The sequence below is a fragment of the Lissotriton vulgaris genome, chromosome 12 (assembly GCF_964263255.1).
Source record: "Lissotriton vulgaris chromosome 12, aLisVul1.2, whole genome shotgun sequence".
Classification (NCBI taxonomy): Eukaryota; Metazoa; Chordata; class Amphibia; order Caudata; family Salamandridae; genus Lissotriton; species Lissotriton vulgaris.
Genome location: NC_141700.1, coordinates 17,328,402 through 17,355,803, shown reverse-complemented (window position 1 = coordinate 17,355,803; position 27,402 = coordinate 17,328,402).

Sequence of the window (27,402 nt, the reverse complement as noted above, 5' to 3'; positions counted from 1 at the left end):
AGGGCTAAAGTATAAAATAGATGTTCTGGAGGCGGAGTAGTTGTTCCCAAGACAGTATGCATAGGATGACAAAATTCCAAATACACAAACACACTCACCAATATTATCAACAATCTCGCTATTGTGACCACAAAGGCTACTTTGACACGCATGGTCCAACTAGAAAAAATAGGCTTATATGTAGAGTAATAACGAGGTGCAAGAAGGCGTTCCTCTTCGGGAACAAAATGGGCAAAAGGGTACATGCTCGCTAAAAGTCCAAAACTAAACTCGGGCAATGCAGTCCAACCTGCCAGAGGGTACTTCTTTCCTGTGTCTGTCTAGAGGGTATACACCTGTTACAACGCATTTGTTACAACGCACTACCGTTACAACGCGACTTTTACAACGCATACCATTACAACGCATTGCGCTGGGGGGCGCTCTAGGATAGGGAATAAGTATAATTTACTATCCAACACCTTCCCTAGGGTCCACGGGGACTGGAGTTAGAATAGTAAATTATACTTACCACTATCCAGCACCTCAAAGCGCTATGCGTTGTAATGGTATGCGTTGTAATGGTCGCGTTGTAACGGTAGGTAGTTGTAATAGTATGCGGAGTAACATGGTACATCCGTCTAGAGCCTTACAGGCAGGCTCCTATCGTTCATCACAAAGAAAACCAAACAGATCCTCAGAGTTGGATTTTCCCACAACTTTTGAAGAAATCTCTTTTCCAAGAAATGTAGTCTTTCTTTCTGAACAGAGCAAACAATGTTACAGGCTCTCAACGTGTTCAGTCCAGTGTCTTGCTCAGTACCCCAGGAAGGTTTCTAACCAACCCTATTACTCAAGCCTTTCCCTATCTCCTTCCATCTTCCTCTGGGGTACTGTGTTGTTTTCTGGACCGCAGATTGTACCGAACATGGCCAGGTGTTTCCTGATTGGAGAACAAAACAGAGGAGGGTACATCCGTTGCAACAGGAATATCACGGACCTTTCGTTCAACTGTGGTGTCAACAGAATCTGGGGCAATTACTGGTGAAGATAACAAAGCCCCTTCCAAGCCCACTGCTCCTTCTCCTTGCCCTTCTCCAGCTTCCAGGGCATCAGAAAAGGGGACAAAACAGCCCTCCTGGGTCAAAATGTCTTCCTGATTTAGCTGATCTTAAGGAAGCGGGAGAGGCAATTTCTTGACATGAGACACATGTATCCAATGTCTCTTGGCGTCCACCTTCACCGCCGTCCGGGTGGCCAAAAGAATCTGGTGAGGCTTGGACCACCGAGGGTCCAAGCTGGATTTTTGCTGATAGTTGCGGACCAGGACCCACTGTCCTGGCTCCAAACGATGTCTGGGACCCTCCAGCAGGGGCTGCAACACTGCTGATACCTGTTGATGAATGGAACGGAGATCTTTAGTCAAAGCATACAGATAATCTGTCATCATAGGATAATCAATATCACTAAATGCTCTGGGTCTCGGGACACCCCAAACATTGGCCGGTCGTCCAAAAACGACCTCATACGGTGACAAACCAGATCGGGAATGTGGTGTAACTCGTAAATACATTAATGCTAATGGTAGGGCTTCAGGCCACTTCAGCCCAGTACCCTCTTGAATTTTGGCCAGTTTCAGTTTCAGTATTCCATTATTCTTAACCAGTCCAGCAGACTGGGGGTGTCGTGCAGCATGAAACTTCTGCTTGATTTGCAACCCGTTACAAACATGACTGATAAGATCTGCATTAAAATGTCCCCCGTTATCTGTCCAGATCACCCGAGGTAATCCATAACGTGGGAAGAACTCTTTTATCAAAGCTTTGCTGTTGTCAGAGCAGTATTCTCTTTGGTCGGGTAGGCCTCCACCCATTTACTAAAGGCGCATACCACGACCAGGACATATTTTAGATTATTCACACGCTCCAGTTGGATATACTCCATTTGGAGCACCTCAAAAGGCAAAGATGGTGGTGGAAAGTTCCCACTGAGAACGGGTTCCCTGCCTCCAGGATTGTGTTGTAAACAAATTTATTTTATTTTGCAGTATTTGTAGAGCGCGGCACTCATCCCAAGGGATATCAAGGCGCTTATACCAGGGCAGAAGCTACTGGGGACAGACACTGACGAAACATTTAGGAATTGGGGAAGAGGTGGGTTTTTAGTTTTTTTCGGAACAGGATGTAGTTGGAGGTGTGTCTTAGGTCTGGGGGAAGCTCATTCCACTTCTTTGCTGCTAAGTGGGAGAATGAGCGGCCACCTGTCCTTGCTTTATAAATACGTTTAGTCCTGGCCTGGGCAGACTGGAGTAAACGAAGGTTCCTTGTGGGGACGTAAAATTCAATCTTCCCTTGAAGAATAGTGGGGCCAGTCTTATTTAGGACCCTATGGGCATGACAGAGCAGTTTAAAGACCGCCCTCTGGCGCATTGGCAGCCAGTGCAGTTTCTTCAGGCATTCCGAGGCCGATTCGAATTTGCCCTTGTTACAGATGAGTTTGGCCGCCGAGTTCTGCAATACCTGTAGGCGTGAAAATAGGTACTCATTTATACCTACAAATAGCGCGTTGCCATAATCAAGGTGACTAACCAATAAGGCTTGAGTAACTGAACATCTACAGTCCAGGGGTATCCAGGGAAATAGTCTGGCAAGAAGCTTCAGGATGGCGAAGCCTTTGACGCAGAGGGATCGCACATGATCTTTCATGGACAGGGCATCATCCATAATGACGCCCAGATTCCTTGCGTGTGGTTTAGGGGTGGGGGCCATACCCAACGAAGGTGGCCACCACGAATCATCCCACACCCGTTTGGCACCGCCAAACAGCAGGATCTCAGATTTCCCGGCGTTTAACTTCAGGTAGTGTGAATGCATCCACTGGGCCATTTCCGAGAGACAATCATGTAATTTGGATTTGATAATGTCGGGTCTCTCGTCCAAGGCCACCATCAGTTGCGTGTCATCCGCATAGGAGCAAATGCCGATGCCCCACTTCCTTCCAATGTCGGCAAGAGATGACATAAAGACATTGAAAAGGGTGGGGCTTAATGAGGCTCCCTGGGGGACTCCACAACCAATGGGGATAGGCTTGGAATGGAACTGTCCCATATGTACTGCCTGGGTGCGATTGCTCAGAAAAGAGTGCAACCAGCTTAATGCAGTGGATTGGACTCCTTTACTATGAAGGATGTTCAAGAGCAGTTATGGGATACCGTGTCAAACGCTGCTGACAGGTCAAGAAGTATCAGTGCCACTGCCCCACCTTGGTCGGTGGTGCATCTGATACTATCAGACACTGCCAGCAACGTTGCTTCCGTGCTACTGTTGACTCTGAAACCCGTCTGAGAAGGGTCCAGGAGGAGGTTTGTTTCCAAATACCTCGTCAGCTGTCCATTAACGTGTTTCTCCAAGACTTTGGAGAGGTAAGGGAGCTGAGAAATAGGGCGATACTTCTCGGGATTCAGAATGTCTGACCCAGCTTTTTTCAGGAGGGGAATCACAGAGGCATGCTTCCAGACGTCCAGGAAGGTAGCGGTTCTTAAAGATTAATTAAAAAGCTGAGTAATCAGGGGACAGATCGTGGGAGCAATTTTAGAAAACACAAAATGGGGACAGGGGTCCGACGGAGAACCAAATTTAACTGTTTTCATAGCTGTTAGAACCTCGTCTACTGTGAATGGCTCAAAGCCAGCTAGGGTGGGTGTAGTACCCGAGTCTTGCTGGCCAGACATGGCAATTGCTGTGATCGCAATATTAGGGGGTCTATCTGTGTTATTGTGGGAGTGTTGGCGAGTGAAGGTGGAGTAAATCTTCTTAATTTTCTCAGTAAAAAAGGTGCTGATTCGTTCACATGCCACAACCGAGGGGGTGAGTGTTTGGGAGATGCTAGATGGTTTACTGAGCTCCTTCACTATTTTAAAGAGCTCTTTAGCTGAGTTACTGTTTTCTTGAATACGCTGGGAAAATTGACTTCTTTTTGCATTTTTTATAGCAAGATTATACAATTTCCGATAGAGAACATAACGTAGTTTGGAAGCGCTGTCTTTAGACTGCCTCCAGAGATGTTCAAGTTTTTGACAATCCCTTTTAAGATTTTTTAATTGAGGAGTGTACCATTTCTCCGTTTGAGATCGTTTCCTAGATTCCCACATGGGGGCTAGTTTATTTAGGTTGTGCAGTATTCCGGAGTCTAGTATACTGACGTCTGAGCAAACAGAGGAGGCAGCCGGAAACTTGACGTTGGCCTCCTGGAAATGAGTTTCAAAATTTAACTCATTGACTAACCTCCAGGCTCGTTTGGAGATCTGGTGATCTGCCTTGGGTTTCTGAGACTTAAAGGGTAGGATTAATGTAAAAGTTATAAGAGAATGATCTGACCAGGGTAGTGGCTGGACCTCACATATTTTAGTGGATACGATATTGGTAAAAAGTATATCCAGTGTGTGGGCGGCTATGTGGGTAGGACCCACTATCCACTGCTTAAGGTTGAGGATTTCCATATCATATTCCAATTGGGAAACCCCTAGGGCTTGCTTTTTCTCGTAGTGAATGTTGAAATCACCAATGATAAGATTTTTTTTTTGTTTCAAGCAAAGTGGCAGAAGTTGGATGAGCAGTTTGGCTCCACGATTGACTTGTTGTCCTGGAGGATTGTATAATTCTGCTCCAGCTAGAATAGTAAGACCATCGTGGAGTACTTTAAAAGGTAAAGTTTCATGCTCGTTATAGACAGTTACTGGTTCCGAGAGGCAGGTAAGGTGATCCCTGAATATAACAGTGACCCCCCCTCCCCGATTGCCAGCTCGATCTTGTCTGATAATTTTATAATTATCGGGGAGTGCATTCGCCAAGTCCGGAGCATTGGTGTCGGATAACCAGGTTTCAGTAATGAAAACCAGGTCAGGGCTCTTGGTTTTAAGTAGGTCCCAGATGTCTAGGGCATGCTTAGGTAGGGATCTGGCATTGAGATAAAGGCAAAGGAGGTTGGAATGGTTATGGGCAGGGATGGTCTGGTGGCCTAGAAATGATTGGCCCATACTGGACCATCGGCATGTTAGACAAGAAATTGGTCCGTAAGATAGGCCTGGGCCCATTCGAATACATGGCCCTTCGTTATCGCCCCTTTTATCAGCGTGTGCCAGCAGCTCGTTGCGAGTGTAGCGGATAGATGTGGGCAGATTTTGAGTGATACCGGCAAGGGGTATGGCCCCTGGCCCCGGCCGGTCGTGGCCGGGCGCAGACGGGCTTACCTTAGGCGCACCTTTGCCGCGCCATTGTCGCGCCCGCTGCGCCCGTCTGCTGCGCCTCGGCCAGCACATTAGAATAAGTAGAGGGGTAGCGGGAAGCGAGGGCTCCTAGCTCCGCCCTCGGGCTTACAGGGGATGACCCTGATCGGTCTGCCTACCTCCCCAATGGCTGTCCACACAATCGGCACTCAGCCGTGGTGGAACGGAGCCCGGGATTCGGCGACCAAAAATCTAGGGATGAGAGGAGAAGCCTAACTCGCTGTCGTCCTCAGGGTTGTGCAAAGTATGCAGAACAACTGATAAAATCAAAATATCGCTACATTAAAAACACTGGGAAGGTGAGGAGCAGCCTAACTCGCTGTCGTCCTCGAGGTGCAAAGTACGCAAATTAGTTGATAAAAACAGGTTCAAGTTATTTTTTCAGTTTGTTGCTTGCACAAAAATATGAGCAGAAATATGAGCAGCTCGCACAGCTTCAGTGGCAGCAGCAGTTTCGATAGTGGTATGCTGCGCGGCCGTTAACGCTGAAACTAATGTAGTGGGAAGTGCGGGCTCCTAGCTCCGCCCTCAGGCTTACAGGGGATGACCCTGATTGGTCTGCCTACCTCCCCAATGGCTCTCCACACAATAGGCACTCAGCCGTGGTGGAACGGAGCCAGGGATTCGGCGACCAAAAAACTAGGGATGAGAGGAGCAGCCTAACTCGCTGTCGTCCTCAGGGTTGTGCAAAGTATGCAGAACAACTGATAAAATCAAAATATCGCTACTTTAAAAACACTGGGAAGGTGAGGAGCAGCCTAACTCGCTGTCGTCCTCGAGGTGCAAAGTACGCAAATTAGTTGATAAAAACAGGTTCAAGTTATTTTACAGTTTGTTGCTAGCACAAAAATATGAGCAGCGTCAGTGGCAGCAGCAGTTTCGATAGTGCAATATTGGACTAAATGGGCAGCAGTCTTTGGGATATTCTGATTATTCCACACAGGATCCAGAAGTGCACAAATGCCTTTTGCCCCTATATGTGCTGAACCATGTGCCATAGTTACTACAGCATTAACCAATGCATTGGGCAACAACCATCTCTGTTTTCCCGTTAAATCAACCCAACAGTCATTTTCATCTAATCTCCCCACTTCCTTTTCCCAGTGAGCCAGTTCAGCAGGAGTAGCTTCTTTCTGTATCTCTCAGACACTCTCCATAGTATTGTCAAACATCTCTGTTCCCGCAACCCACCTAGCAGAGGTAGTTACAAACATTGAAGACATTTTGGATTTTGCAGTTTTCTTTGCTCATTGATCGGCAAAAGCATTTCCCTCGCCTACTGCATCTACTACTGTCTTATGTGCACTGCATTTAACTACAGCCACCTTTTCTGGTAATGTCAATGCTGTTAGCAATCGTAAAATCGAAGGGCCATGTTGTATTCTTTTACCATGGGAAGTGAGAAAACCCCTCTCCGCCCACAAACGTCCGAAACCATGAGCCACGCCGAAGGCGTATTGGCTATCTGTGTAAATGTTTACCCTCAATCCTTCACTCAACTCACAGGACTGTAGCAATGCCACTAACTCAGCTGCCTGTGCTGACTGATAGGGTACTCGAGAAGCCTCAACTATAGGGTGAAGGGTCTTAATCGCATATGCAGCGGTTGTCGTGCCATCTGGTAACTTGAAACAAGAGCCATCCACGTACAATTCCCCTTCGGGGTCAGATAGAGGAATGTCTGTGAGGTCTACCCGTTCCTTCATCTCTTCAGTCCGAAATATACAATCATGTACGTCATTATTTTTTCCGTCCGAAGGAAGGGGCAGTCACGTGGCAGGATTCAGAGTGGCACACCGCTTAATGGTAATATGGGGAGCAAACAAAGTCAATTCGTATCCAGTGAGACGCGCACTCGTAAGGTGCTGGGTCTTCATTTTGTTCAATAATGTATCCACAGCGTGCGGTACCATCACTGTGAGATCAGTATTCAGAACGAGCCCTTGTGACTGTCGAATGGCCACCGCGACAGCAGCAACAGCCCTTAAACAGCTAGGAAGGGCTCTGGGGACGTTATCTAAAACCACCGAGAAATAAGCACAATGTCTTTGCTTACCACCAAATCCTTGTGTTAACACAGAAAGCAAACAACTGTCCACCTCGTGTACATAGAGCACAAAAGGTTTTCGGTAGTCAGGAGTACCCAAGACGGGTGCAGAACAAAGCGCAGATTTTAAAGAGTCAAAAGCTTCTTGACATTCACCAGTCCAGGAGAGAGGTTCATGCACATCTTTAGTGGTTAAGTACAAGAGAGGTTTAGTCAGAAGAGAAAAATTAGGAATCCACTGGCGACAGTAATGTTATACCAAGAAGTGCGCAAACAACACGCTGAGTACGAGGTACAGACAGGTTAGAGATGGTAGTCACACGTTCAGGGGTTAGTCTCCTCCCCTCTTTCGGCAGTAGATGACCAAGATAAGTCACCTCCTGTCGACAATATTGGAATTGTGAAAGGGATACCTTATTGCCATTGGCTGCCAAGTGGGACATTAATTTAAAAGTGGCTTCCTTGCAACTTTCCTCAGTATCAGAAGCCACCAACAGATCATCTACATACTGGAGTAGCACATTACCAGGGGGCAGGGTCAGATCATCCAATACTGCTTTCAAAGCTTGGCTATAAATACTAGGACTCTCAGTGTACCCCTGGGGAGTGTGACAAAACCGGAAGCTGCGACCAGATAAGGAGAAGCCGAAAATATGACGGCTATCTGGGTGAATCGGAATGCTAAAGAAAGCATTCTTCAAATCAATAACTGAAAAATATTTAGCAGTGGGAGGGATCATAGTTAGAATAGTAGTGATGTCAGAAACCACAGGGTACTGTGGCACCACTATCTTATTAATTTTTCGCAGATCAATTACAAAACGGTAAGTATCAACATGATCGGGATCACTTCCAACTGGGGCTCTTTTCAAAATCGGCAATATAGGACTATTACATACATTGGCAGCCATTTCTTCCACTGCACCCTTTTCAATCAGAGCTTGGATAATAGAAAGTAAAGCCGTTTTACCTGCCGGTGAAATTTTGTACTGAGGTATACGTGGTAAACAAGTATTCTGTTTCAGAGTATTAGAAACAGGTGGAATCTTTAATAGACCAACATCTGTGTCTCCGGTTGCCCACAGGGTCGATGGGATAGCTGCGAGCTCAGGAGGGAGGGGTTAATTTTTAGCAAAGTATTGCAGTGTATGTTTACCAGGGGATTGTATGGTCAGATAAACACCATCAGGGGAACAATGAATCTTTGCATGCAATTTCTTTAGCAAATCCTACCCAAAAGATTTTCTCCGCAATGCGAAGTTAACAAAAACGGAGAATCCACTGTGATCGGACCAATTGTAAACGGGCTAGGTTTAGAAATGAGGTTCACCACCGGGATTCCAGATAATCCCACCGAAAAATTATTCTGCCCAGACAGAGCAGCCCCTGGGACCAGCGAACGAGCAATAGAACTATTCATCGCACCCGTATCAACTAGAAAGTTTTCAGAGGTCCCCATCAACCGCCCTCTCACATAAGGCCCTCACTGATCGACGGGTACTGACACCTGGCCCCCACTCTGTCCGTGGCTGTCCTATGTGTAAACATATCATCGGCCCCCTCTATCACACAATCTTCATTGTAATACGGCCTTCCTCTCGGGTTATCAAAGTAATTCTTCTCAGACTCACAGTGCGCTGCATCCTCTCTTCGCATATCACTCCGATCCGTACCACCTCGACCTCTTCCTCTCCCTCTTACTGCCCCATTCTAAGCCATCAACAATGGACACTGAGCTCGCCAATGCCCTTCCCGTTTACAGTAAACGCATTGGTTTATTCCCAAAGCAACAGCTGCACCTCCGCCTCGTCCTGTTCCCGCCCCCCTCGGGACGGACCCTCTACCGCCTCTGTCTCTGCCTTGTCCCCTGATAACTTGCTGTAGCAATACTCGTGTCCTAAGATCTTTTGCTTTCTTTTCTGACTCATCCTTGCTCTCATTTTCCCTATGCTCATAATACTGAGCCATACTCAATATACCCGAACGTGTGGAAGTGGTCCAAATACTCTCAGCAGCTTGTAGCCATGCAGAGATCTCCGGCAACAGATTTGTCACAAAACGATTAACAAATAATCGTATACCACCTTCCACTGACAAGTCCTGTCCACTAAAGTCAATAAACACACCTTCAAATCTGGTGAAAAAATCAGAAACACTCTCGTCCTTTTTCTGCTTACATGCTGTCAATTGGTCCCAATCTACCTTACGGGGCAGAATTAAGGAATGCATGTAGGTGATAATCCGACCTGGCAAAGCCAATATTTCAGGTTTAGGTGTATCACCAGGCTTTCGATCCTTGTCCCATTCTTTAATCTGATCCCAAGTCCCTCCCAACTATGTGCCATGATCCTGATCATGCACCTGACGCATACATCAACGGGGACTAGTAAACCGATAAATAACTCTGTGTCAGCCAGGGTCATTACAGCCGAAGAGGCAGCCTCGGTGAGCTCATTATAGTAAGCAGTAGGATTATTACGGGATCAGGAAGTTGCGACTTCAGAGAAAGGACCTCACTCCTTTTCCAAGGGGTATAGACCCATTGCTCTTGAAATCGTGCCTCCACGCGGGCTCTAGTTACTTGATTCTGATAATTTCTTAATTCTGATATTTCGGGATGATAAATAGGATGAACTTCCCTCATAGGATGCTGGGAATCCCATTTTGGACATTTCAAGTGCAGCCGCCCTTGATATTTCACCAAAGTCTCAACAGTCCGGTACACATCTTCCAATCCTAATTCAAATTTATGAGCCCGGTCCAGAATATCATACATCACTTGAGGGGCTCTTCCGTCCGGGAAACCCTGTTCCCATAAGGAAATAAGACGTGTAGCCATATGCTCCAAGGCGAGTTGCTGCATAACAGGCTCATAATCTCTAAGAGTATTCCATATATCAGTTATAGTATACACGGCATTCCGCGTCTATTGGGATTCCTGATCTGCAACCATCTGTTTCTCATCTAGCCCTACTGCTGATCGAGTACACAACCGTCGTGCGCCAAGATTTCCTACAACACGAGAGGGAGTTGAGTCAGCTAAAATAGGGGTCGTGCTCGAAGACTGAGAGACCCAGGCTGGAGTCGGGGGAGACAAAACAACTGTGGACATGGTGGGAGAGGACAACGCATCGGGTATTAGAGTAGCTGATCCAAATGTTGGGGAAGACAAAACAGAAAAGGTTCCGAAAGGGGCGGTAGAAAAGGATACAATGGGTGCCGAAGACATTGGAGCCGAGGCTGGAGTCAAAGGGACCGCAGGATATATGCGTTGAGGGGCATAAGGGGGATGCGGACGCACAGCTAATAAATCCTCTATTTCATCCTCTGGCTCAGTCCTTGTTACATAGCTTTTATCCACCTGCAATCTGAATTGTCTATTCGTACAATCAATGTTTTTCTCAGTGTCTGATCTTTATCATAAGCTATAGCTTTCTGTGTAATCGTCTGACCCCCTTTCATCTTACATAACTTCTCCCTCCCTGATGTGTATACGCTTTGCTTCCTTTTGACACATATTTAAAGAATCAAACATTGCCTGTCGACTGCGTTTGGAAAATAATCGATCCTGCAAGTACTGTATCTTTTTCTCGTCAAAAGACCCGGTCAAGAGCCATTGCAGTTCCACATTATCCTTAGTGTATTTATGCCACAACGTATTAAACAGAATGGGTGAAATACCATGTTTAACATACATATCATAGCTCGGGCTACCGTCTGGTGGGGCAGGCTGACTTTCATCCAATCGTGTGCCTTTTCGGCGGCAACAACATCCAAAACATAATTTACTAAAGCACGGCATCCTTGTTCACTGACAATTCAATTCGCATTCAGAAAAACGATCTTTCAAACATGGCCATGTTCATACATTCTCAACATTCCGTTCACCATTCGAAATAAATATAAAAAATACAGACAAGGCAATACATACATAGATATAAAAAAAGAACATTTCAAAATAACATGTCTTTTCCAAAACAGAAGAACGGAGCCCGTTGACTCCAGTTCATGGAGAACTAATCAATTCAGATTTCCAGACCAACAGATACCAAAATCAGGCAGTCCAAAGACTACCAAGAAACCGTCAGACAGGTGTTCACCACAGACCGACCTACAGACCATCCCGCAATCCTCCCGGTTCACCCTCGGGACTATTCTTACGAAGCCCGCTGCCTTAGCGTCGCTTCAGGGTGTCTCGGAGTCTACCCAGGTACAACCACAGGCTTTTCCGAGAGCAGTCCGGCCGGGCGTGCACCACATAGGCCACACCAAGGCGTCCGATCGTTATCCCTATTATTCACCAAACAAGTCCATGGAGCATCAGCCCCTGCAGCCACAGTGCTGCCCCGTCAGACCCCCAAAGTTCTCTGTGGCACACCGACCACCAAATCCAAAACAGTTAACCGTTTCCAAAAGCACTGCTCAACAGCGCATTCCAAAAGACATCAAAGACAATTCACTCACCTGGTGCACACAGGTACAATTGCGTATTCTCCACTGCCAACTCCTGAAGACCAACACGGTCTGCTTCTGGGTTACGCCCGTAGGACTCCGGCGAAGGGTCACTAGCAGCTGGGGCTCCCTGATCGCGAGAGCGGAGTAAGTCAGGATCTCCAGCCAGTCCACCCACTCGGCCAGGGTTCCCCTTTCTTTGTCTTTTCTTACCCGGTTACGGGAGGACGACCCAAACGCGGAGTCCCAACAGAGTCGCCAACTGACCTACCATAAAAATACAGAGGAGCTATACCTACCAATAGCCCCAATACCAATTACCAAATAACCAGTCACCACAACAGTTACTATGGGGGCCGGTAGTTTGTATTTGATCTTTGTAGACCTTCGATCTGCATTTGACCTGGTCCAGAGGGAGAAGCTATGGGCTAGTTTGTTGGAGATGGGTGTTCTAGCCTATTTGTGCCATTTATTCAAACGTTTACACCAGGGCACTTTTGCAAGAGTGAGGTACGGGAGGAATGGGGAACTCTCGGCCGCCTTTCCGGTGAAAAAGGGAGTGAGGCAGGGGTGCGTGTTGGCCCCCGCGCTCTTCTCGCTTTTTCTTAATGGGTTGATCAAACATCTTTGAGACGCGCGGGACTTAGACTCTCCCAGCTTGGCAGCCCGAAAGATACCAGCCCTGATGTTTGCTGATGATACCCTCTTGCTATCAAAATCTTCAACGGGCATACAGCGAACATTGGAGGCGTTTTGCTCCTTTTGCAGACTAAGAAACCTGGAGATCAACCTGACCAAAACCAAATGTATGGTTTTTAATTCCAAACTGCCCAACTGTCCCCTTCCCCACATGGATGGCACGGCACTTGAAAGAGTATTTACTTTTGAATATTTAAGGGTAACACTGAATGATAAGATGGAATGGGGGGCCCATATAGCCAAGGCAAATATGAAGCTGGCCCAAGCTGCGGGAGGCATTCTAAAGGTACACAACGAGTGCTCATCTAAAATCTTGGGACCTCCAGTAGAAATTTATAAAGCACAGGCGAGAGGTGGGGAGCTCTATGGTGTAGAGTTATGGGGCCACGCCAACGCCTCCTCGCTCTCTATTTCTAAGAATTGTTTCATCAGGCGTCTAATGAGACTCCCACAGAGCACACCCCTGATTCCACTACGCCTTGACTTGGGTCTGGTCCCCATACATGAAGTTATCCTTAATCGTCCTCTATTGTATTGGAGGAGACTCTGGTCCACCCTGAGCTTTCAAGCTATCGGGAGGAACTTAGTCACCTATTGACGCTAAGGGATGTGGGAAAAATCCCTTGGCTAAAGCTTGTCAAACACCTATGCCAGGCCTTGGCGAAGGGAGATCTGTGGCTCGCCCCCACACCCTCTTCTGCCATGACTCCTAAAGGGACGCTGGTCAAAGCACTTAACCATTTCCGATTGGAACAGATGGCATTAAGACCATCTTTGGGTAGGTTGACCAGCAGCTTTCTCAAGGTCAAGGATAGGTATCAATTAGAGAAACTATTGGACGACATACAGCCCCCACTGGCGAAGAAATTGTATGTCCAATTTAGACATGGATCTCTCCCAGTGAGGGCAGTAACAAACAAGTGGTCAATGGCTCATCATGCATACAGCCTATGTCCGGGGTGTGAACATGCTGAGGAGATGGATCTGCACGTTTTGCTCTTCTGCCCTTCGTACTCCAAGGCCAGAGCCAAATGGATCCTACAGTTATGCAAGTCCAGGGGCTTCAGGGATTACAGGGACGTGTTTAGACTGTTGAAATATGACTCTTACCCGTTGACTGTGTTTGCTACCTCTAGATACTTGTTCTCTATGTGGTGTACTAGAGGAGCCAAAATCAAGGAGAAAGCTGCTTTAACTGTCTAGTACTTGTCCGTATTTTACTAGGGAATTTTAATATTACTCTGAGTGGCCTGTTTTTATCTGTTTATATCTGTTTTAAGCGCTATTTATTGTTTTAGGCGTATTGTTTACCTATGTACACTTTGTAATGCTGCTCACTGTTGATCAATTGGTTGTCCTATGCAATTATGTATCCTTCGCCTTTATGGTTTTCAACCGATAATAAAGCTTTTTGACTGACTGACAAAATAACCAGTCAGTTGGCAGTGAAGAAAGTTCAATCGTTTATTATGCAAAATACTCTATAGAGGAGCCTCTCCAACCCTCACCATCAGGTGTGCGGAGAGAACTGCTGTCTTACAGTCAAAACAGCACATATATACTTTCAACACAGTAAATGAAGTCACTGTAAATGGAAAACACTGCTTGGCCCTTGGGCCTCGAGGAAAGATCATATATGGCACACATGATTAGTTCAAAAGCTCTGCTTAGTTATTATTGGGTAGGTCAGGAGGGGCAACTCCCTTTCGTCCCGGTGCCCGGGAGTGCAGGCACAGCGCCTTCAGGAATGCGCTTATCGCACACCAAAGCCAGATGCGACCTTGAGTCCCAGAGACAGAGAAAGAATAGTGTGCATTCAGCTGCTCTCAGTAACTCAACTAAATTAGGGCCTGCCAACTATTGGAGGATAACACGTGATCTTTGCTTGTCTCCGGCGCAGGCAGGGAGAAGATGGCGTCTGTATGGTTCTCGGCCTACCCGATATTAACAGTACCCACAATCAGCGTATACCCTCAATGACTAGCTATAACAGATATAGGTGGGGCATTATGCGTATATAACATAAGAGTATATAGATACATCATGCCAATACAATATACAGATATGGCTAACACTACTAATATATATCTTACAAATAAGTTGGAAGAAATCCCAAAAACTAGCTGGTCAATGGTTATTAAGGAAATAAAGAAGCTTTTGACTAGATGGAACGCTCTGCCTCTTAACATCTACGGTAGAGTTAACTTAATAAAAATGATTATATTACCAAAGGTTTCTTTCCTTTTTAACTCTATCCCTTTAAAATTTGACAAAAAAGACATTTCCAACATGCAAGGGAGGATTGGTTCGTTTATATGGGCCACAAAATCCCCAAGAATAGCCTGGAAGAAATTGAGGAGGGGGTTGAAACTAGGGGGGTTGGCTCTTCCGCATTTACTTTTTTACTGTTCTGCTTTTCAATTTAAAAATTTTAGACTCTTAGCTAATAAATTAGACTCTTCATCGCACGGTAAACTCTTCCGAGCAATGACATCAGACCTAATATATGGCCCAGATTTTTTTATTTATAAATTTGGAGATCAGAAGTTTTTTAAGAAAGTTCGTCTAAAGCTTCTACGGACAGCCTTGGATAATTGGCAATCAGTACGCAGAATTTTAGGTATCCCATATTATCATTCTCACACCCCGATATGGGATTCTCCTGGTACCCCGGAATGCTTACAGGACCAACTTGCCCTTCCGTTGAGAACAGCTGGTATTATTAACTGGGGAGATTTATGTACTAATTGCTCTTTACTAAGTTGGGAATCCCTATCAAATCTAACAGGAGGAACTTTGACCAGATTTTAATTCTATCAGTTATCTGCTTGGTGGGGAAATCAGAACTGGTCTAGTGAGGAGGAGAGCCCCATCTTCAAATCAATTAGTAGAGAGAAGGGATGGAAAGGCAAGATCGCTTTATGGTATAGGTCTTTAGTGGGAATCAGGGATAACCAAGAAGCGGAAATTATTAAGCTATGGGGTAATTCTATGGTACAGATTGAAGGAGATTTGCTAAAAGTTTGGAAAGATTCCTTTACCTTATCTCAAAAAATCATAAAACCTTCAAACTTACGAAGAAACCATCTCTTTACGTCATATAGGGCATATTGGTCACCTGCGAAACTTTCTAAAATTGCAACAGAAGAATACCTATGTCCAAGATGCAAATCTCCAGCAGCAGATGATGGCCATATGTTTGTGGAATGTCCAGAAATAGCCACGTATTGGAGGCAGGTCTGTGGGTTTCTTGAAGAAGTGTTATCAATACCAATAATCTATAACCCAAGATTAGTTTTATTTGGTCTCTCACATGATTATAACATAAATAGTCGTATTTCACAGTTTATTTTTTACGTAATTGTTATTGCTAGGAGAGAGATCTGTAGGGGGTGGAAATCTGAAAGCCCTCCAAAATCTGCAGATTGTTTAAGAAATATAATGGCAATAAGCCGTTTGGATCTGTTGTGCGGTGGGGCTAATACAATAAAACTGTGGTCAGTATCAAACACATGGGGCCAGATGTAGGTAGCCAAATACCGGTCGGTAACGGCCGATTTCGGCCGTTACCGACCGGTATTTGGCTTTTGAGATGTAGGTGGGTCAGAATTTACAGAATCGGTATATTTACCGATTCGGTAAATTTACCACTTCGGTATTTTACCGAATCGGTAAATATACCGATTCTGTAAATCCATATGTAGGTGGCACAGTTTGCAGTGCCACAGGCCCTTAGGATTCCTTATTTTACCACCCAATCCTATTGGGTGGTAAAATACCGAATTCCAGTGTACATGCACATCTGTGCATGTACACCTATGCCATGTGACACACAGACACATGTATGTGTGCCACATGGCACACAAGCCTGCATTTGGGGTGCTACAGGGTGTCAAAGTGACACCCCGTTCCCCCTGCCAGGATTCGGTATTTACCGATTCTGTAAATACCGAATCTGTAATTCACATTGATTCCTATGGGCTTCAAGGCCCATAGGAGTCCATGGGAAATACAGATTCGGTATTTACAGAATTGTTAAATACCGACTCTTACAGAATCGGTAATTTTGTACCTACATCTGCCTCCTTCCAATTTACCGACTCTTAAATACCGATTCGGTATGAGTCGGTATTTAAGAGTCGGTAAATCGGAATTACCTACATCTGGCCCATGGTGTGAGAAATGAAACCTACAAGTCCAATGATTATGCCAGAGGTTAAATGGTCCGATCCTCCCAAAGTGGCAAGCAACATCGAAATCGGGAGTTGGATTGGAATTGACCTACCTCTGGGCAATCTCCAACGGTTCTCCACAACACACGGGTGGAAAAGGACGGTAGTGTTGGTGGCCTGGAGTAAACTCATCTAGAGTTAACATCTATTGGTGGCATGTATGAGGACACAAAAAAACGAGAAAAAAAACACTACTAATATAGGGGAATTGGATTTTTATCCCTCAAGGTCCCTTTAATGGCTGTAATCCTCCTTGTGCACAGGAGATTCCTCCTTCAGTGTACACCATGTAGTTCCTGGTTCTTCGGTCCCACATCCCCACAAGCGTATCTCACCATTTGGTGAAGTATGGCACGAGTAGTTATACTACAGTGTGCCTTTGAAGTTGGGGGTGGTTTAAAGGGTCTCCCTTTGAACCACAGATGCCTCCCCTAAATTTCAGTCCTGTCTGCCATGAGGCTGTGGAATGCAGATCGTATACCTTTAGTGGGGCCATGATCTGGTGGACTGGAGCCCAGCACAAAGGCACACAAAGGATTTTAGAGCAGAGAAATGCCCGCTTTTTAGTTGTGGCATTTCTAAGCGAATCATGACAAAGCCACCTTGACCACTGGCAAGGGGTTGTTGCTGCGAATCCAGGAATAGGAAACATCATGAGGCTGTTCGAGTAATTTAAATAATTCCCCCATGTTAACCTATGTTAAGAGCAAACGTCATAGGTAGTGAAAACACACATGGGTATTCCTCGCTATCTGGGAAGGGGACACACATGTGTAACTGCCCTGTCTTTCACCTAACACTCGCTTCATCCCTTAAGATGTACCCTTGGGGTACTTGCGTGGTAGTGAAAGGTCCTCTCAGGATGGCTAGTGACTTAAATGGCTAGTCAGAGCAGATGTGCAATTGCTGACACCAGCATGCTGGCCATCTATTTAAGAACACCTTCGGTGCACAGCGTACGCCAGCCTGAAATGGCAGGCTGGACACATATTTAGACGCCACCAGTGCAAAATGAACATCAGCCTGCAAAATCCAGGCTGGACACGTATTTCGAACATCATCGGTGCAATGTTTACGTCTGCCATACACCATTTGTGCAAGTGCACACCACAGCCAGCAATGGCAGGCAGGACACATGTCTTAGAACACCTTGGGTGCCGTACGCACACAGGCCTGCAACAGCAGGTGGGACACACAGTTAGAGACACCATCCATGCAAGTGCGCACAGCAGCCTGAGATAGCAGGATGGATACATACTTAGAACCCCAATTGGGGCCAGTGAGCACACCAGCCTGCACTGGTAAGCTGGACCCAGGCTTCCAGACATCATTGGTGCAAGTCCACTCAAGGCAGCTGGCCATGGCAGACCTGACCTATGCTCTATAAACCTCAGATGAACACCACTTCCTACTGTGTGTTGGAGTGACATGCACACTTTCACACTGCACATACAGTGAGAACGTGCTACAGCCCCTAAGGCCCTAACAAGAGCATCAGCTGTGCACTCATTAGCAGCATACACAACTAAGGCAATGCAATCTATGCTGACGTCACGCAGAAACTCCTCAGGAAACAACAGAACATTCAAAATGCCGCAGTCAGACTGGTCCTCGACATCCCCCACCGCAGCCATATCACCGAACACCTCTGAGAACTCCACTGGCTCCCAGTCAATAAAAGAATCACTTTCAAGCTCTTCACCCATGACTACACAGCCCTCCCTGACGCAGGTCAGCATACCTGAACTACCGCCTCTCATTCCAGGTACCCACCAGACACCTTGCTCTGCCCAACTGGCCACCGTCCCTCGGATCTACAAGACTAGAACCGAAGGAAGATCCTTCTACCTCACCGCCAAGACCTGACACATCCTGCCGCTCCACCTCAGACAATCTTCCTGTCACCGACCCAATTCAGGAAGGATCTCAAGATCTGGCTCTTTGACAAAAACCCAGTACTTAGATGGATTAGCACCCCCCACCTCTTCCCCCATGCCTTGAGACCCTCAAGGGTGAGTAGCCACACTTTACAAACCCTGGTTGACTGACTGATTGATTGAGCTACACCCGGGAAGTGTCCCATGGTGCGAGCCAACCCTCTATGTAGGGAAAACTCACATGGGGGTGTTCATCCCCACCCGGGCAGTTCACACACAGATGTACCGACCCATCCACTCACTTTCCCTGGTTTGATGGTAGGGAACGACTCCCTCAGGGTTGGCTATGGTGTGAGGCAAACACAAGGAGATGATGAACGGAGCGCTGAAACTTTTCAGACACTCATCCCTAGTCACAGACCTGGGTTGAATCCATCATCATTCTTTAGCTCACTTGTCCACCCCAGTTCAGACACAGCTATATGCAAATCAGTCTTGACCCTGTGCCTCTTGGGAATAGTCCCACCCGAACTGCCATGCCATATCTTCCCTTGACTGGAAACAAGCATCCTGGGACCGGTTTCGGGGTAACGCCCTTCATCAGCCAGGCTAGCTTGAATCCAGTGGCAAAGTGAGCAAGGGACCCACATCTGGGCATACCTGGTCGGAGTGCTGAACATTGCAAATACTCACCCACAGTCACAGATCTGGGTTGAATCCATCATCGTTCTTTAGGTCACTTCGAGACCCCAATACAAACCAAGCCATATGCAAATCTTTATTCTGTACCTCATGGGAACAGTCCAGCCTGAACTGCCAAGCCAGGTCTTCCCTGGCCCAGAAACAAGCATCCTGGGACTGGTTTAGGGGTAACACCCTTCATCAGCCAGGCTAGCTTGAATCCAGTTGCAAAATGAGCAAGGCACCCACGTCTGGGCATACCCTGCCAACTTAGGGTGAACAAAGCAAACACAAAGAGATGATGGACGCAGTGCTGAACATTGCAAACACTCACCCCCAGTCACAGATCTGGTTTGAATCCATCATCATTCTTTAGCTCACTAGACCCCAATTCAGACCAAGCCATATGCAAATCAGTCTTGACCCCGTGCCTCATGGGAATAGTCTAGCCCGAACTGCCAAGCCATGTCTTCCCTGAACCATAAACAAGTATCCTGGTACCAGTTTCGGGGTAACTCCCCTCATCACCCAGGCCAGCTTAAATCCAGTGGCAAAGTGAGCAAGGGACCCACGTCTAGGCATACCCTGCCAACTTAGAGTGAACAAAGCAAACACAAGGAGATGATGGATGGAACGCAGAAACTTTTCAGACACTCGCCCCCTGTAACTATTAGATCTGGGTTGTGTCCATCATCGTTTTTTAACTCACTTCGTCATCCCAGCGCAGACCAAGTCATATGCAAATCAGTCTTGACCCTGTGCCTCATGGGAATAGTCCAGCCGGAACTGCGAAGCAGGGTCTTCCCTGGATCGGAAACAAGCATCCTAGGACCGGTTTCGGGGTAACACCCCCTAATCAGCCAGGCGAGCTTGAATCAAGGGCAAAGTGAGCAAGGGACCCACGTCTGGAGTGAGACCAGCCAACCGGAGCATGAGACATTCTTGACAGGCTATTCAGGTGGGTGGCACAACCAGTGTTCCAACCCCCATTTAGCCAGTGCTGCTTCCGCCCTAGGTATGTGATGTACCTTCTTACAGGGCACTTACAGGTACGACACATAAACCAATCAAGTCAGCACCCTATCCTGGTGTGTGTTGAAGGATGCACACACTTTTTTGTGCAGTACAGTTGGAAAGCGCCCAGAGTCCCAAGGTCAGGAAAAGAGAGTTTTCAAAAACCAGGTGGGCAAAAAGCTAAGTTTTAGGGAAATCCCTCTAAGAAGGGCCATGTCCAACAACCTCTTTGACCTTTGTGTAACAGAAGAGGGTCCTGTGTTAGAGCTCTGTGACCCGTGTGTGACAGGTCGGGACCTGTGTCTTACAGCGCTGTGACCTGGGTGTTACAGATCAGGGCCCGTGTGTTACAGCGCTGTGACCCATGTGTGACATGTCAGGGCCTGTGTCTTACAGCGCTGTGACCTGGGCGTGGCAGATCAGGGCCTGTGTGTTACTTCTCTGTGACCCGTGTGTAACAGATCAGGGGCTATGTGTTACAGCACTGTGACCTGGGTGTTACAGGTCAGGGCCTGTGTCTTACAGAGCTGTTACCTTGGTGTTACAGATCACGGTCTGTGTGTTACAGCGCTGTGACCTGGGTGTTACAGGTCAGGGCCTGTGTCTTACAGAGCTGTGACCTGGGTGTTACAGATCACGGTCTGTGTGTTACAGCGCTGTGACCTGTGTGTGACAGGTCAGGGCTTGTGTCTTACAGCGCTGTGACCTGGGTGTTACAGATCAGGGTCTGTGTGTTACAGCGCTGTGACCTGGGTGTTACAGGTCAGGGTCTTTGTCTTACAGAGCTGTGACCTTGGTGTTACAGATCAGGGTCTGTGTGTTACAGCGCTGTGACCTGGGTGTTACAGGTCAGGGCCTGTGTCTTCCAGAGCTGTGACCTTGGTGTTACAGATCAGGGTCTGTGTGTTACAGCGCTGTGACCTGGGTGTTACAGGTCAGGGCCTGTGTCTTACAGAGCTGTGACCTGGGTGTGTGTCACAGATCACGGTCTGTGTGTTACAGCTCTGTGACCCGTGTGTTACAGGTCAGGGCCTGTGTATACAGCGCTTTGACCCGAGTGTTACAGATCGGGGTCTGTGTGTTACAGCTCTGTGACCTGTGTGTAACAGAACATGACCGTTGTGTAACTGCTCTGTTTTTGAAGGATCTGCCTCTCGAGTGTGACATGTCTGTGATCACTTTGTGAAAACAGCTCAATGAGATGCGCGTGTCACTCTGTGTGACAGCTGTTTGACCTGTGTGTGATAGAGCAAGATATGCGTGACATCCCCGAGACTTGGATTTTACCGCTCCGTTTTCCGCGTGCTGTAACCCCGATGTTGTATTGTGCGCGAGTCAGCGCGAGAGCATGTTGATGCGAGGTTCCCCTCGGTTGTTCATCACATGGACTCGCGCCGACTCGTGCCATTGTTTTCATTCAGTTTGGCCTCGAGTGATATTATTGTTCAATTGTGCATCACTCGAGACCATCTCCAGTTGCTTACTGTTACACTGCATGCCCTAACTGTATTGTGAGTTACTGGCTATCTGCGTCTGCTGCCGGAGCTGTATGCAGGGAGTGCTTCATTTCTTGGAATAAACCTGATTCTTCACTTTCAATTTGTTGGTATTTACTCAACAAACTTGGCGACGAGCGAGGAGCATTGAACCTTTAAGGAAGCACTTCCTGTACATTTTATAATTATTTACTATTTTTCAATTTTTCCGACTTCTGAAAAAAATTTAAAAAAGCATTCAAAAGCATTCATTCATGCTTCAACTTACTTTGGATGCAGTTCACGGTCTCCCGAAGAGCTGATTTAACGAGCGACTTGAGGAACGGAGTTTCCATTAGAAAAGCCGACTTTATTTCACTCGCGTGTGAAGGTGCGCGTCTCATTTCCTTAATCGCGCCGGCTAATCCTTCCTGCACGCGTATTGGCTGCTACTTAAAAAGAACTACGCTGTGGCTGATTGGTTAAAACGGAGCTTATTTCTACAATTCCTGTTGAAATTAAAGACGCCGCTCGCTATTGGGTTACCATCCTTGGTAAAACTGACAAGGTGACTTCGTTTTCATCGCTTTATTTAAAAACGAAGGCTTTATTTAAAAACGAAGAGATCTATTCAATTAACAGAGCATATAAACCTCAAGGACACAGCAACAGACGAATGGTGAAATAACTTGAAGGGCAAAGAAGCAGATGGATGGTGATATATGAACACAGGAAATTTTTTTATTTTTCTGTTATCCTATGTGACTGTTTTTTTTTCTCTCTGCAATTCTATTTTGGATTTTTTTTTAAAAAAAAGGATTATTCTATTATTATTTTGCCATTAACATTCAGTATAAATTATTATCTCTGTTACAATGTGTGCTCAAGGTTATACACTTTCACCTCCACAAAGTTATTGGTCAGCTGGTAGTTCTCCTTGTATGCCATGGATTGAATGGAAAGCCTATTTCCTAAACTATATTGAGACTTTAGATGCAAGTGGCAAAATGAAAGCTCCTGAAAAGAAAGGTATTTTTTTACACAGTTTAGGACCAGAAGGATTAAAAGCCTTCAATCAACTTCCTATATCACAAGCAAGTGGTGACATGAATGTATTTGACAAGGCAGTATATGATTTTGATAAGTACTGTTCTCCCAAAGTGTGTATAGGAATTTCGAGGTTTAAGTTTTTTCAGAGAAAACAATTGAGTGAAGAGACTGTGGATAACTTTGTTTCTTCTCTAAAAACTTTAGCTTTAGATTGTAAATTTGGTAATCTACAAGAAGATTTTATTAGGGACCAAGTAGTCATGCACTCTAAAAATGAAACTATACAGGAGAGACTTTGGATTAATGGTGATGAGAATTTAGACTTTGTTTTGTCTATTGTCAGAAAAGCTGAACTTTCCTGTAGAAGTGCACTACAAGTTAAAGGGAAGGAAACTTCCGTGAGTAAAAATATTGTTGCCAAAATCAATCAAAAGTATGACAGTAATAATAGGGATACTTACAAAAAGAAACAAACATTCTCTTCCAAACCTAATGCTGAAATTTCAAGAAGTAATCTGAAGTGCTTTAGATGTAACAGCAAATCACATTTAGCAAATGATAAGACTTGTCCTGGTTTGAGACAAAAATGTTCAAAATGTGGGTTAAAAGGACATTTCACTTCTGCTTGCAGAAGAGGTAATGTAAATCAAAAAGTCAAGTGTATTGAGTTGAATGAGAATAGCGATGAGGATGATTTTACAGATGAACCCAACGACTGTTTGTTTGTTTTGAACATAAAAGATACCGCTGTTCTGAATGTAGATGACCGTTCCATAAAGAAAAAACCATTGTGCGACATGGTTATTGGTGGTGTAAAGATTAACATGTATGCAGATTCTGGATCACCCTATTCCATAGTGTGCGAATCTGTCTGGAAAAAATTATTTGTACCTAGACTTGGTAGTCATTTAGAAGAGAGTGACATCAATCCTGAAGGATATTCTGGGGGAAGGATAGATATTTTAGGTTTCAGAACCTTAGTTTTCAGATTTAAAAACAGAAAATGCATTGCAAAATTATATGTATCAAAGAAGGGTCCCTCAGTTCTTAGCTGGTTTGATTTTGGAAAACTTGACATTGTTTTGGATCCAAATAGTCCTACTCCAGTGATGTTGATTGATGAACAAAATGGTATTTCTTCTTTGATGTTAAGTAAGTTCCCAAATGTTTTTTCAAAAGATATTGGAAGATTAACCAACTTTAAACATGAGATCCGTTTAAAGGACAACGCTTGTCCTAAAATACATAAGGCTCGTAATATTCCCTTTGCTGTCAGAGAGGAAGTTAAGAATGAATTGAATGCTCTAGTAGAAGGAGGAATAATAGAGAGAATAGAGTACTCTGAGTGGGTTTCGCCCATAGTGGTTGCCAGGCGAGCCAATGGCAAAGTGAGATTATGCATTGACCTTCGCCATCTTAATAATAATATTCTTGTAGACCAATTTCCTCTTCCTCGCATTTCTGAAATGTTATCTGTAGTTGGGGGGTCTAATATTTTTTCAACAATTGACCTATCTGCTGCATATCATCAGATTGAGTTAAGTGAGAAGAGTAAGGATTTGACAGCATTCATTACACCATTTGGGTGCTTCAGATTCAATAGGATGCCTTTTGGATTAGCATCCGCTGCAGCAATTTTCCAGAGGGTCATGCAAGATATTTTGAAAGAGTGCAAAAGTGCCATCTGCTTTCAAGATGACATTTTGGTGTTCAATGATGATAAAGATAAACATATTATAGCTTTAGAGGAAGTTTTGAGTGCACTTAATGTACATGGCCTTACTATTAAGCATGAGAAATGCAAGTTTGGTGTTCATTCTGTAAATTATCTAGGCCATGAATTGTGTGCAGAGGGCATCAAACCTAAACCCTCACTTTTGGAAGCTATTAAATCGGCTCCTCATCCGTTATCTAAAGATGACGTCAGATCCTTTTTAGGGTTAGTTGAGTTCTACGCTAGGTATGTACCTGATTTCTCGTGCAGAACATATAATATCAGACAGTTAATTAAAAATAGGGTTGCTTTTGAATGGACTAATGAATGTGAGAAAGAGTTCAGTGATGTAAAGAATGCAATCTGTTCTGCAAGTGCGTTATCTTGTTTTGATCCCTGCCTGGATAACATTATTACTACTGATGCTAGCGCGAAGGGTCTAGGAGCTGTGTTTTCGCAAAAGAATAAAGAGGGAAAGGAAGTTATTATTGCACATGCTTCAAGGGCACTTACTCCTGCCGAGGAAAAGTATTCCACAATAGAGAGAGAGACTTTAGCGTGCATCTGGGCGTTGGAACATTTCAGGGTGTTTGTCTGGGGTAAGGAATGCACTCTTAGGAGTGATCACAAACCGTTAGTAAGGTTACTTACTACAGAAGGTATGTTAAGAGCTTCAGCACGAATTGCACGTATGTCCATGCGTTTGCAGGATTTTATTTATAATATACAATACTTACCAGGAAGAGAGAATGTTTCTGCGGACTTCTTGTCCAGGATGCCTTTACCTATTCAAGAGGATTTGCATAATGATTGGGACAATTTCCAGATTGCCATGATACATGATGAGGGTCCGATTTCAATTGATCAGACTTTGTGGAAAGAGAAGTTTGAGAGTGATGACATTTTGAAAAATGTTGCTAGATATATAGTTGGTAGGTGGCCTGAAAAGAAGTGTTTGAGTCCAGAGTTGAGGAGCTTTTGGGAAGTAAGGTCGGAACTTTCATGTTGTGGGGACATCATTAAAAGGGGTGAGCGCATCATACCACCAGTGGGTGTAAGGAAAATTATAGCATTACAGGGTCATGAAGGCCACAGTGGCATGGTTAGAACCAAGCAACAAGTTAAACATTTATTCTGGTGGCCAGGAATGGACATGTTTATCGAAAGATTGGTCAGAAATTGTGTAATATGTGCTAATTCTGATAAGTCTTTAGTTACTTTGAAACCCAATATGAGTACACATAGTATTCCAAATAATCCTTGGGAAACCATTGCCATAGACATTATGGGTCCCATTGGCTGTGAATCCAAGTATGTCATAGCAGCTATTGACATTTTTTCCAAATGGCCCATTATCAAAATTGTCCAGAAGATAGATACGGATTCTGTCCTGTGTTTCCTAGATAAAGTTTTTATTGAAGAAGGGTTACCTGTAAAGATAATATCAGACAATGGTGTACAATTTATCTCCAAGAAAGCCAATGACTATTTTTCAAGACTTGGCATTGTTCACTCTACTACTTCCTTATACAATCCCAGTGGGAATGGGGTTATAGAGAGATTCAATAGGGTTCTGAAAGGGGCCATACAGATCACTAGTAATGAGGACAAAACATGGGAAGTAGAAATTTTTAAGAAGGTGTGGATGTACAGAACAACCACAAACTCAATGACTGGATATTCTCCTTTTGAGATCATGAGAGGAAGAGTACCTAGGACAAAGGTGAACCCCTCGTGGTTGGTGAAGTCCACTCCTTCCAATGTGGATTTCGGTGTGGTCAAAGAAAACCTCGTTCGCACCCATTGTTCGAACAAAATATATTTTGATGAGAAATGCGGGTCAAGAAAAGATCCCAAGGTAGAAGTGGGCATGATGGTAAAGGTCAAGAAGCCATGGAAGGTTAAGAAAGGTGAAAGTTCATTTATGGGGCCTTTTGAAGTCTCAGAAGTCTTAAAAAATTCTGTGAGATTATCCAATAATAAAGTTTGGAATCTGAGTAGAATTGCCATCCTCAAGGCAGATAAGGATGTTTACCGTAAGGAGGTTATTTCTGAACATCCTGATTTGTCTTTTTTGGATGAGGATGCTTGTACTGCAGACGTTTCACCTTGTTGTTCTAAGAGTAACCTTTCCAATCAGGATACTGCATCAAATGTAGCTGCCTGTCCTGATATAAGTGTCATCAACCAAGATGTTACTGGCCAGAATATCTCCTTACCTAAAAGAATCACTAAGCAACCTAAGTGGTTGTCTGATTTTGTCGCTTTTATTACCAGAAAAATGTAGTTCACTGTGTTTTTTTTTGTTTTGTTTTTTTTTCTCTTTAAGGGGGAAAGGTGTGTTGTATTGTGCGCGAGTCAGCGCGAGAGCATGTTGATGCGAGGTTCCCCTCGGTTGTTCATCACATGGACTCGCGCCGACTCGTGCCATTGTTTTCATTCAGTTTGGCCTCGAGTGATATTATTGTTCAATTGTGCATCACTCGAGACCATCTCCAGTTGCTTACTGTTACACTGCATGCCCTAACTGTATTGTGAGTTACTGGCTATCTGCGTCTGCTGCCGGAGCTGTATGCAGGGAGTGCTTCATTTCTTGGAATAAACCTGATTCTTCACTTTCAATTTGTTGGTATTTACTCAACACCCGAGACCTGTGGGGGGCAGCTCTGAGATATACGTGTGACAGGTGTGTCCTGTGTATCACACTTTCTCCGTGACCCGTATTTAATGAAAATAATGCCTTTATATTACAGTTCTGTATGTCACAGCAGCTCTGTGCCCTTTCCGACAGGTTCGAGTCTTGTGTGTGACAGCTCAACGGACTAAGGTCTACAGCTCTGTGGAGCCGTCTGTCACAAGAGCTCTGTCTCACAAACGCTGACGGGTGGGGGAGTGTAG